The 10886-nt window shown below is 46.1% G+C and overlaps 1 long non-coding RNA gene across 1 annotated transcript in view; it reads left to right on the forward strand.

Annotated features, from left to right (window-relative positions):
• The window catches only part of LOC102993634 (uncharacterized), a 36038-nt gene that overhangs the window by 14542 nt on the left and 10610 nt on the right, over positions 1-10886 (forward strand). The window contains exon 6 of the long non-coding RNA XR_003680926.2: positions 7230-7314. This is a non-coding gene — a long non-coding RNA (uncharacterized lncRNA). The remainder of the gene's footprint in view (positions 1-7229; positions 7315-10886) is intronic.

The following is a 10886-nucleotide window of genomic DNA, read 5'->3' on the forward strand; positions in this document are numbered from 1 at the left end:
GCAGGCGGACTCTCAACCCCTGCGCCACCAGGGAAGCCCTATGTTTTTAAATTACAACTTAGAGTGCCAACTATTTACCATCTTCATAAGGAATTTAGAAAAAAGTTCTTTTTTTTTTCATTGAGAAAATAATAATAATAATATTTAGTACATAGTGCTTACTGTTTACTGCCGGGTACTGTTCTAAGTAAGTTAGAGATTTTAACTCACTTAATCTTTATGGCTACACTCTGTCATTTCTGGGTAAAGAAACACAAGGAAGCTAAGTAAATTGCTCAAGGTCATTTGGCTCTGTGGCTGAGGTAGGGCTTGAACCTAGGGAGCCTGGCACCAGATAAAACAGGAGAAAGACGGTGACAGGGAAATCTGAAGAAGGGAAAAAAACCATCAGAGCCACTTGTTTCCCCCAGTGTTTTGAAGAAAACTTTGCAGCCTGTTCTCCTCCTCCTCCCCACTGCAAACCCCACTCTGAAACTGCTCCTTAGGACAGGGTGTGTACTGAGGCCAGTGTCCCTAAAGCAGAGAGGGGTCCGGCTTTAGAAGCGAGGGATTGCATATGGAGGGAGCTCTGGGTGAAATTCGAGAAACTCAACCCAATCATCCTATGTCCCTAGGACTTGGCTCCACTTTCCCTTTGGGATGGGAACAAAAAATGTTTCCAGCGAGTATCCAGCTAGTAGTGACTGCTACGGGCAGCTATTTTGCAAATGTTAACCCTGCCACCTAGTGGCCACTTTCTGAATGTCACCTGGAAGATTACCATGTAGAACAGTGGTCCCCAACCTTTTTGGGACCAGGGACCAGTTTCGTGGAAGACAATTTTTCCATGGACGTGGGCGGGGGAATGGTGGGCGGGGAGGGATGGTTCAAGAGGTAATGCGAGCCCTGGGCAGCGGCAGATGAAGCTTCCCTCGCTCGTCCACCGCTCACCTCCTGCTGTGCGGCCCCGTTCCTAACAGGCTGAGGACCAGTAGTGGTCCTCGTCTCCGGGGGTTGGGGACCCCTGATGTAGAACATCCCATCTTGACCTCAGCATTGCCACCACCCTGCCTGACAGCTGAGACTTCCTCCTGCTTAGAGACCCCATGTGGCACTGACCAGCTGACATGTCATTACAGTTTTAGGGCTGCTTTAGTCATACCTGCAGAATAAGAGCTGAGCTGTCATTTCCTCCTCTGTTTCCTCAGAATGATAAGGTGCTTGGAGTACAATGAATATGTCTCAAGAGCATGTGCCAAGTACTGTTATGGGAGGAGGTGACTTCTGTCCCCACAAAGGTCTAAGTCCCCACTATCCCTTGTGCTTGATTCTATTACAGCTCTTGAATGTTCTGTTTCCTTGTATGTCCCTCTCCTCCATTGAATTGTGAAAGCTGTGAGGTTGGGGACAATGTCTTGCTTATGTTTTATCCCCACAGCCTGGTTTGGTGTCTGTCTGACGAATGCCAGTTGAATGAATGGATGGAAGGTATAGCTATAAATTCACAGCCCTTTCCACACTCTTCCCACATTTTTCCAGTTGAGGCATCTTCCTCTTTCCACTCTCAGTATGAACAATGTCATTTTTTTCTTCAGCTCTCAGTCTTATCCTTATTCGCTTATACACTCAGCACATGCTTAGCACTTGACCTTGTCTTGAATTTTGGAAATAGAAAGGTGATGCTGGGAAGCCTCTAATTTACACCCACCAAACCTCCAGACTTATTTGCACCTGCACCTGATCCTCCTTGGACCCAATACCACTCCTTCCAGATGTGCTCTGAATCCCACGGGCCACTCATAGGAATCACCTGGGAAGCTTTAACAATGTCTGATGTCTGGCTCCCAACTCAGAAAATCTGACGTCTTTGGTCTTGAGTGCAGGCTGGGAATTGGAATTTTTACAATGTCTTCAGGGACACCTAAACTACAGCCAGGATTGAGACCTGATCACTGTATGCTCCCCTTCTCAGGCTTCAGCAGGTAACCTCACCCTCACTTGAATTTCTATTTGTTTCCATTCTATTGGGTATTTCCAAGTCATACACAATGCCTGAAACTCTTTTATCTGGAAATAAGAATGAAAATTCCTCCCTGGATCCATTGTCCATAGCAACTATCCGCTCTCTTTATGTACGTTCCAAGTCAAACAAAATTCAAGAATAAGTTGCCCACACAGGCTCTCTCTGCTTTCCCATCAACCATTCAATCTTAAATCTACTCCAGGCTGGGTTCTGCTCCAGAATTGATCATCACTCTTGTCATTCAAAAACATTCATATCTCTTGGCCTCAAAGACCCCACGTTCTCCTGTTTCTTTTTCAGGCTACCTTTCTACCTGTCCTCTCAATGTTGAGAGTTCCTCAGGACATGGTGCTTGGCCATCTTTCCTTTTCACTCTACTTCTCATGCTTTCCAGGCTCTGGGACCATGGGGCTGATAACGCTTGCTCAGACCATTCCATCAGTCTCCTACCTGCATATCCAAATCCGTTTTTGGCCTGCTTCTCCATTAGGTGTGTGACAGGCATCTCGGATCCCATATTCCAAACTGAATCTTGATGTCCCCCTACCCTCAGATGATCCTCTTACATTGCTTCCCGTTGCGTTAGTTTCCTGTGACTTCTGTAATGAATTACTACAAGTGGATTGGCGTAAAACAGCACACACTTATACTCCCAGTCTGGAGGCCAAAAATCTAAAATTAGTTCCTCTGGGCTGAATCAGGGTGTCAGCAGGACTACACTTTCTCTGGGGGCTTCAGGGATAAATCTGTTCCTTGATTCTTCCAGTTTCTGGTGGTTGCCAACATTTCTTGGTGTATTAGTGAGGGTTTCCCAGAAAAACAGAAGCAGTAGTGTGTGTGTGTGTGTGTGTGTGTGTGTGTGTGTGTTTGTGTGTGTGTATGTATAGTTTTATTATAAGGAACTGGCTCATGTAACTATGGAGGGTGAGAAGATCTGCAGTCGTCAAGCTAGAGACTCAGGAGGGTCCATGCTGTAAATTCCGGTCTGAGGGCAGGAGAAGAGGACTGTCTTGATTCAAGCAGTTAGGCAGGAGAGGTTTCCTCTTTCTCAGACTTTTTGTTCTATTCAGGTCTCCAATTTATTGGATGAGGACCACCCACATTAGGGAGGACAACCTGCTTTACTCAGTCTACTGAGTCAAACAAAATCTCATCAGGAAACACCCTGACAAACACACCCAGAACGATGTTCGACCAAATGTCTGGACATCCCATGGCCCAGTCAAGGTGACACAGAAAATTAATGATCAGACTTGGCTTGTGGCCACATCACTCCAATTTTCAAGGGCAGCATCTTTAAATCTCTTTTTGTTCCATCTTCACATTGCCTTCTTGTATGTGTGTGTTTAAATCTCTCCTTGCTTCCCTCTTATAAGGAAGATTGCATTTAGGGCCCATCCAGTTAATCCAGAATAATCTCTCATTCTCAAGACCCTTAAATTAATCATATCTGTAAATACTCTTTTTCCAGATAAGGTAGCATTCACAGGTTCCAGAGTTGAGGACATGGATATCTTTTGAGGGTCCATTATCAAGCCTCCTACACTAACCCATGCAAAGGGCACTTTAATCCACCCAGTTTCTTAAACCAGAAATTCAGGACTCACCTTTGTCATAAAATTCTCCCCAACCCCATCTACTCCATTGACAATGCCTGTATTTTCCATCTTCTAAGTAATCTCGAATCAGTTCAGCTCTTTCCATTTCCTCTGCTACCAACCTAACTCAAAACAGAATGTCTTTCCTGGACTATTTTAATAGTACACTTATGTCAATTGTAATTATCTCCTTATTTGCAGGGTTATTTGTTGAATATCTGTCTCCAGTCACTAAGTTGTAAGCTCCTTGAAGGTAGGACCATGTATTTTTTTTTTTACCATTATATTTTAGACCCCAGCAAAGTGCTTTGTATAGGTTAGGTGCTCAATAAATATGTATCACGTGTATGAATGGATGGATGGTACCTTTCCTGCCATAGAGGAGCTACTAGTCTGGTGAAGTGGCCATTCGGTGGCTTCAACCCTAAATTACTTTACTTATACATTTAAACTATTTGTATTGAGAGCCATCTGTAAGCCAGACATTCTAGTAGCCTCAAAAAATCCACCAATTGACAAACTACATAAAACTCCTTGCTCTCATGGAACTTTGCATTTTAGTGTGAGGAAGGACAATGTATAATAAATGTATAATAAATCATTCTATATATAGTGCTTATACATCACATTAGAAAGTGATAAATGATATGAAAATAATAGAGCAGTTCAAAGGGGATGCACTTGTAATTTTGGATGGGGTAGAGCTTCCTGAGGATTTCATATTTGAGAAAAGACTGAATGAGCTGAGGGGTGAGTCATGAATATATCCTGGGAAGGAGCTTCCCAGGCCAAGGGAAGTACAGTTGAGGAAGTCCCTGAGGCAGGAGTGGACATGGTCAGTTCAAGGAGGATGAGGATACCAGTAAGGCTGGAGTGAGGGAGTGAGGCTGAGAGCAGGAGGAGATGAGGACCAAGGGACCATGCGGCCAGTCTGTGCAGGACCTTGTAAGACAGTGGAAGGATTTGGCTTTTCCTCTGAGTAAGATGGGGAGCCATTGGAGGGTTTCCAGCAGAGGAGGGACACCATCTGACTCACATTTTCATTGTATCCCTCTGGCTGCTGTGTGGACTGCAGGGGAGCAAAGGTGGAAATAAGAACCCTGGAGAAGTTATTTCAGTAATTGAGGTGAGAGATGGTATAGATTGGACCAGGGTGATAGATAGCAGCAGAGGTGGTGAGAACTGGGCAGAATTGAGATATATTTTGAAAATAGGGGCCAATAGGATTCCCTGATAGACTGGACGTGGGGTGGGGGCCAGAGAGAGAGAGAGAGAGAGAGAGAGAGAGAGAGAGATGCCAAGACTGAGGCCCAGGTTTTTGGCTGGAAGCAACTGGAAGCTAGACTAAATTCAGAGTTTTGTCTGGAACTCCTGCCCCAAACATCTTAATTCCCTAAAGTCACTGGAACGGCTCTGCAGTCCTGAACTTTGCAGACAGCTGCTCAGAGTTGTCATCCGTCCTCCCCTGGAGAGTGTCTGATTCCTCCCCTAAACATACACCCCGCTCTTCTCTCACACCCGTGCACAGGGACTCTGTCACTTTGCCTTCAGCACAATGCTCAGCCTGCAGCCCACATTCCATCCGTGACACAATCCCAGTGCATCCTTGGATGTTCCTCTCGAGGTTGGTCTGAGCCTTGACACACTGCTTGGGGCACCCTTCTGACCCCAGCCTTTGGTTCACACCCAGGGCTCTAGGAGGTTGGCCTGGTTATCATTTTTGCGCACACAAGGTTCTCCTTATTCGTTCTGGTCCAGGACAGTTGAGGTCATTCAGTAGCCCCTGGATCTCTGTTGGCCAGGGTGGCCTGACCAAGTGCCACTTTAAGTTACAGTGCCCTGTTTACTCAACTTCTTCCTGAATTTTTAATATTCTTGTTGACAGGGGCTTTGGGCTAGTCTCTATGACAGGTTCCGTGGAAAGGCCAATCCGTTAAGAAGCTGCAGCTGTTATGAAAGAAGGCTCACTCTCCCTGTGTGTGTGCAGTTATGCCGGCACGGGTATCGGGTGCTCCAGGGCTTTGGGAAATGTCTGCAAAGTCAGTGGCAAAACAGTTGTCTACGGCTGGCCTGTTCTGACCCCGTCTCTCACCCTACATAAGCCTCTCAGCAAGTAACATGAAAGGGTCAAGCAACTCATGTTTCTTCCCCTAATGAGAATCAGGGTGCCGCTGTGATGGCATTTCTCCCCACTTTCAGTTGCTGGGGGACCCCGTTTGTGCGTGCACATTGTGTCCTCCAGCCCATAAACCCGCGTGTACTTGGAAAGAAAAGTCTCTAGGGGGGATGGAATTTAAAAGGACTTTCAACTCGTTGTTCAGGAGCAGTGGTCACCAGCTTCTCCCTAAATGCAAGCCCTCCCAAATTCTACAGACACCCCAAAAACCTCAAGAGTGAAACGCTCTGGCCCTGCCCTTCCCCCCCGGCCCCGGGGTGGGGTGGGGTGCCCGGTCTGCCGCGGTGCATGCTGGGTAGGCTGGCTGTAAGCAGCAGCGGAAGTGAGAGGCTCCTCAGGTGTGTGAACCAAACAACGGGAAGTACTGCAGGCCTCCGTGGGGGGGAGGGGAGGACTGAAAATGGAGAAAACGGCGGGGTTGGGAGGGTGGGGAGAAGTTTTTCAGAGCTTTAAACTGAAAACTGCTTTCGAGGGGAGCAAAGACTCATCTGGTGGTCTCCCAAGGGCGCTCCAACCCGCAGCTGTGCCCTGGGCCTGGTTAACTTCTTAATTTACACCTGCTGGGAGCTCTGCTCTAATCAGAGGACTTGGTAGGAGAGGTTTGGGACAGGAGCCGAAGGCCGGAGACTCTCCGCGTTACCGTGACGGGGTGCGGGGCTGAACCAGCTTGGGCAAAACCGGGTGTGCTGATTTCACACAGCGCATAGTATCCGGGTGAATTTCTCTTTCGTTGCCATGTAGTCAAATTAAAAGGCAAGAAGCGGCTTTTTCTCAGTTTTCTGAAAGGGCTTGCAGCAAAACCCATTTTGAGGCCTTTATTCTTGCATGGATTGTTTAGACTTGGTGGGATCAGAGGAAGGGAGGTGTGTCTTGGTTGAGAGGAGCATATGAGTTCTGGTGGCAGTGTGAGAGGTGACAGCCAAGTCTGCAGGAGCCTGTCTCTGGAATGTGAGTGAGAGGAAGCACCTCTGAGCTCTCGTGCCGCAGAACTGCAGTGTTTTTTTGTGTGCTCCTAGGGTCTAATTGGTATGAACTTTAGAATCTTGGAATGTCCTCTGCTAGGTTCCATGTGAAGGGCCATTGAGCACTGACTGTGGGCCAGGTACTGTTCCAAGGGCTTTCTGTGTATTAACTTAGATCTACAAGTTACTGAATATTTACAATCGCTGAATATTGTTAAGAACAAAAACCAAGTAGCACACTAGTGTGCGTTGTGTTCTTTTATTCCTATACAAAAGTGATTATATGTTATATATATTTGCAGGTGAGGGAAAACTTCCGGAAGGGTACCCAAAGAAATGGTTTAGCGGTTGTCCTTAGGAGACTGAGAGACTCCTCAACTGGGGAACTATGGTGTGGGAGGGAGATTTTTCATTTAGTACACTTTTGTTCTGTTTGAATTCTTTTAGCCATGTGGGATGTTTCAATAAAAAATGTTACATTTATTTTTTAGGAGAATGAAATGAAAACCCTGTAGTCCAAGGCAACTTTGTGGATCAGGCGCTGTGGGCTGAATCCTGGAGAAGGACAAGTCCAAGGTAATACAGTGGATAGAGAACCAGGGGACAGGATGGAGGGGGATCTTTGAGGAGATCTAGTTTGCCACAGAGGAGCTTGCTATCTTGGTGACTAAACACCAGCTCTAATCTCAAACTGGAAGGAGAATTGGAAATAGCAGTTAAAGTTCACTTGACAGGAACCAATGTCAAGCTAAAGTAAGAAATATGAGATTGCACCTGTAACTGGCCCACTGTGCCTCTATATATCATTCTAATCCCAAAATTGCCTCAGCCAGAAAGACAGGCAGTCCTCAACTCTCTCATACTGCTAGGCTCCACCCCAGCCTGTGAAAACCTATACTGTGATTATTATTACTGTTGCAGGCAGTCAGGAAACTGGCCCAGTCATCTGGTCCTCAAATTTGGAGATGGAAGTCACTGCTAGCATTGTGAGTGGTCCAAGACAAATGAGACCCCAAACCTGCCACTCCAAGGAACCCATCATCTTACAGAGATAACACACGAATCATGAGCTCTTAATGGAGGCTTCACTGTGTTAAGTCCACCAGAGGAATAGATCCAGAGTTATGGGGTTTCAGAGAAGAGGATTACATTAGTCAGGAGGCAGTCCGAACATTTATAAAAAGGACTTTGCTTGCCACTTAAGATTTTGGTAGAAGGAAGGGAGGATATTTCATGCAGGAGAGTGGCTTAAGTAAAGAAGGTGAGGTGTGTTTGCAGAACAGGTGAGTAAGTTTGGTTGAAATGCACAGGGTTTGAAAGAAGTGGAGGAGGAGCAGTCTGAAAATATCAGGTAGGGTGATGAGTTCCGTTCTGGGTAAGCAATAGGGACCAGTTTAATTGTTCTGAGCACGGGAGTGCCAGGACTTGAGTCCTTCGGGAAGATGAATCTTGCGGCAGGGTGGAGGTGAAGAGATGAAGGACCTGGGCCTGGGAGGTGGATTTGTAGGCTCTGGGATTAGGCCTCCAGCTGAGAGCTAATGAGAGTCAAGGAGGAAGAAAGAAAAGGTGGAGACATTCATGACAGATTTTGCAAAGGGCACAGAAGAGAAGTGATGACTGATTGGGTGTCAGGAGTGAGGGGGCAGTTGGTGGAGTTTTGAGGCTGGTTGGCTAAAAGGAAAGGGGTAGAATAAGTGGATTTGGTGGCAACAGTGCTAAGGAAGAGAATTAGGGGGTATTTTGGGGGTTCTTGTACCCTATACACAGAAGTTTGAGACTGGAGCTTGGGGGAGAAGCTGGAGTTTTTTGGGGAGAGTGAGCTCTCTAGTGGGAATAGTTGAATCCCAGATATTAGATGATTTTGCAATTAGGGGTTTTTGAAAGAGAAAAAAGAAAATGATCAAGCAAGATAAGCTAAGGAAAGAGGTGACGACAGAACAGTAAGGAAGGAATGGAGTCACAGAATCTTGGCTCTGGCAGTTTAACACACGAGTTGGTGATAAAACGCCCCCTCACCAACACACGCGGAAGGGTGAGAAAAATGAGGTGAGAAAGGCTATTGGTTATGGCAGCTAAGTGGTCGCTGATGAATTTTAAAACTGTTTTTAGATTTAATAGTTTGCAAATTTCAGGGCTGTAGGCTGAATCCAACCATAAGAAGGTAATTCATTTCATCCTCAGTGTTTAAAACAATCAGATTAATAGCTAGTATTTAGAAATTGTTAGATTTCACATAAAAATCCCACATTTCAAACCACCCCTAGCCCTCATTCCTCTTGGGTTGGATGTTGGCTGGAGGCCCTGTGTCGGCGGTGTAGTGGAGGGAGTGTGAGGGGTGGGGGTATTGCCCCCTCCAGGTTGCCGCAGCTGCCCCCAGCCTCCTTGTTGCAGTTCTGCTGTCAGTGTGTTTGCACTTGGTTAAGGCATGTGGAACTGGTGAGGAAATAGAGGTCACTTACTCTTTCAAGCAGAACGCTCCTTTGAAAGTTTGGAGATGACGTGCAGAAGAGAACGGGATGGTTAGTCAGGGTAGCAGGGAGGAGAAGAATGGGTGTGTTCGGGTAACGGAGACTCGCGCTCCCTTTGGTGTTACCCAGGAGGAAGGATTGAAGTAAAGAGGAGGAGACTTAAAGAGGTGGGGGAGGAAGGGATTGATAAAACCAAAATTATATGTGGGAACTGAGTACGAAGCAAGATTGGAAAGAAAAGGAACCTCTCTGCTTTTGAAATAGAAGGCACAGACAGAAATAACAAGGGGGATAACTTTGCGGGGGAGAGGAGGGTTTGCAGAAGAGCTGGGATTCATGGTATGCGTGGGTGGGCTAATAAAATGGGGCTGAGGTCAGGGCCAGACCAGCATGTTAGGGGGCGGTGGGGTAATTCTCGGGGCAGGGCAATAGGTTGGCAGTCTTGAAGTGGTATTCCTTAAATATTTATCTAGTAGTCATTTTTTTATGGCAAAGAGAAGCTGATTTTCTCTTTAGAAAAAGGCATGCCTATGTTTATATTTAGAAATTGGGGTTTATTACAGACCCAGATGTAGCATAACATTTACACTTAGTTGAAATTGTCTCACACATCACATATTTTCTGTAGTGATGAGTACTCCTATTTACTAAGTATAGGGGAAGTGTACTCTTCATGCATTGAATACATGAATAGTAGTAAAGTGTAGTTCACTATGTATTTAAAAGTTTCTTTTCCTGACTTACATGATAGCAAAACAGATCTCATTTTTCTTTAGTTCTCTCTCTCTCTCTTTTTTTTTGAGTTTCTTTTTTATTTCTGAACAAGACACCTTCATGGAAGTCTTAGGTCAGTGCTTCAAATTGAGATAATAATGTGAACCACTTGTTACTGATAAATACTGCAATCTGCATCCTGCAGTTTCAGCGTGTCATTGGTCCCTTGGTGCCGGCCTCAGCCGTTCTGTCAGCTGACCTCAAGATCTGTGACTCTGTGGGCAAACCATCTAACTTGCTAAAGTGCACCGTAGAGAAAAGGCTGTGCCTTGCAGGATGCTTTAATATATATGTTGGTGGGAGCCAGGAGTGGGCTTATGTCTGGCCAGTTGAAAAGTTTCACGTGGACAGCTGAGTTCACTGGCAACAAGTTGCCGACATTCCTGTGTTGGCTTAGTGCACGTTCCTGATAAATTGGTATCTGTAATGGGTGCTTGGATGGCCCAGTCCTTCTTGTGGATTCGGGTAGGATTTAGGCTGCAATCTGGAATCAGTTTGCTGCTGGTACTATAGTGGATGTGAAAGTAGGTCTATTCAAGGCAAACAAAAGGACCACCAAAACTTAGGGAGGGACTTGCAGATTTGTGGCAGAGAGACAAAGGGAGAGACCAGAATGCTTTTCTCAGGAGGCCAGCAGGGTGTTGCAGTGATGGTTCTTGCAGGCTTATGTCAGGCAAGTGGGGTCAGAATCGAGTGTGGACTGATGGTGGCTTGGAGGGAGTGGGGAAGGAGAGGAAGTGAAGGAAGCTGTAATTGGATTTCAGAATTCTAGTCATTTTAGTGACATATTCGTTTCAATGAAATATCCTTAAAGTTGCTTTTAAAAATACAGCCCTGGGCTTCCCTGGTGGCGCAGTGGTTGCGCGTCCGCATGCCGATGCAGGGGAACCGGGTTCGCGCCCCGGT

Source organism: Physeter macrocephalus, chromosome 8, assembly GCF_002837175.3.
Source record: "Physeter macrocephalus isolate SW-GA chromosome 8, ASM283717v5, whole genome shotgun sequence".
Taxonomy (NCBI): Eukaryota; Metazoa; Chordata; class Mammalia; order Artiodactyla; family Physeteridae; genus Physeter; species Physeter macrocephalus.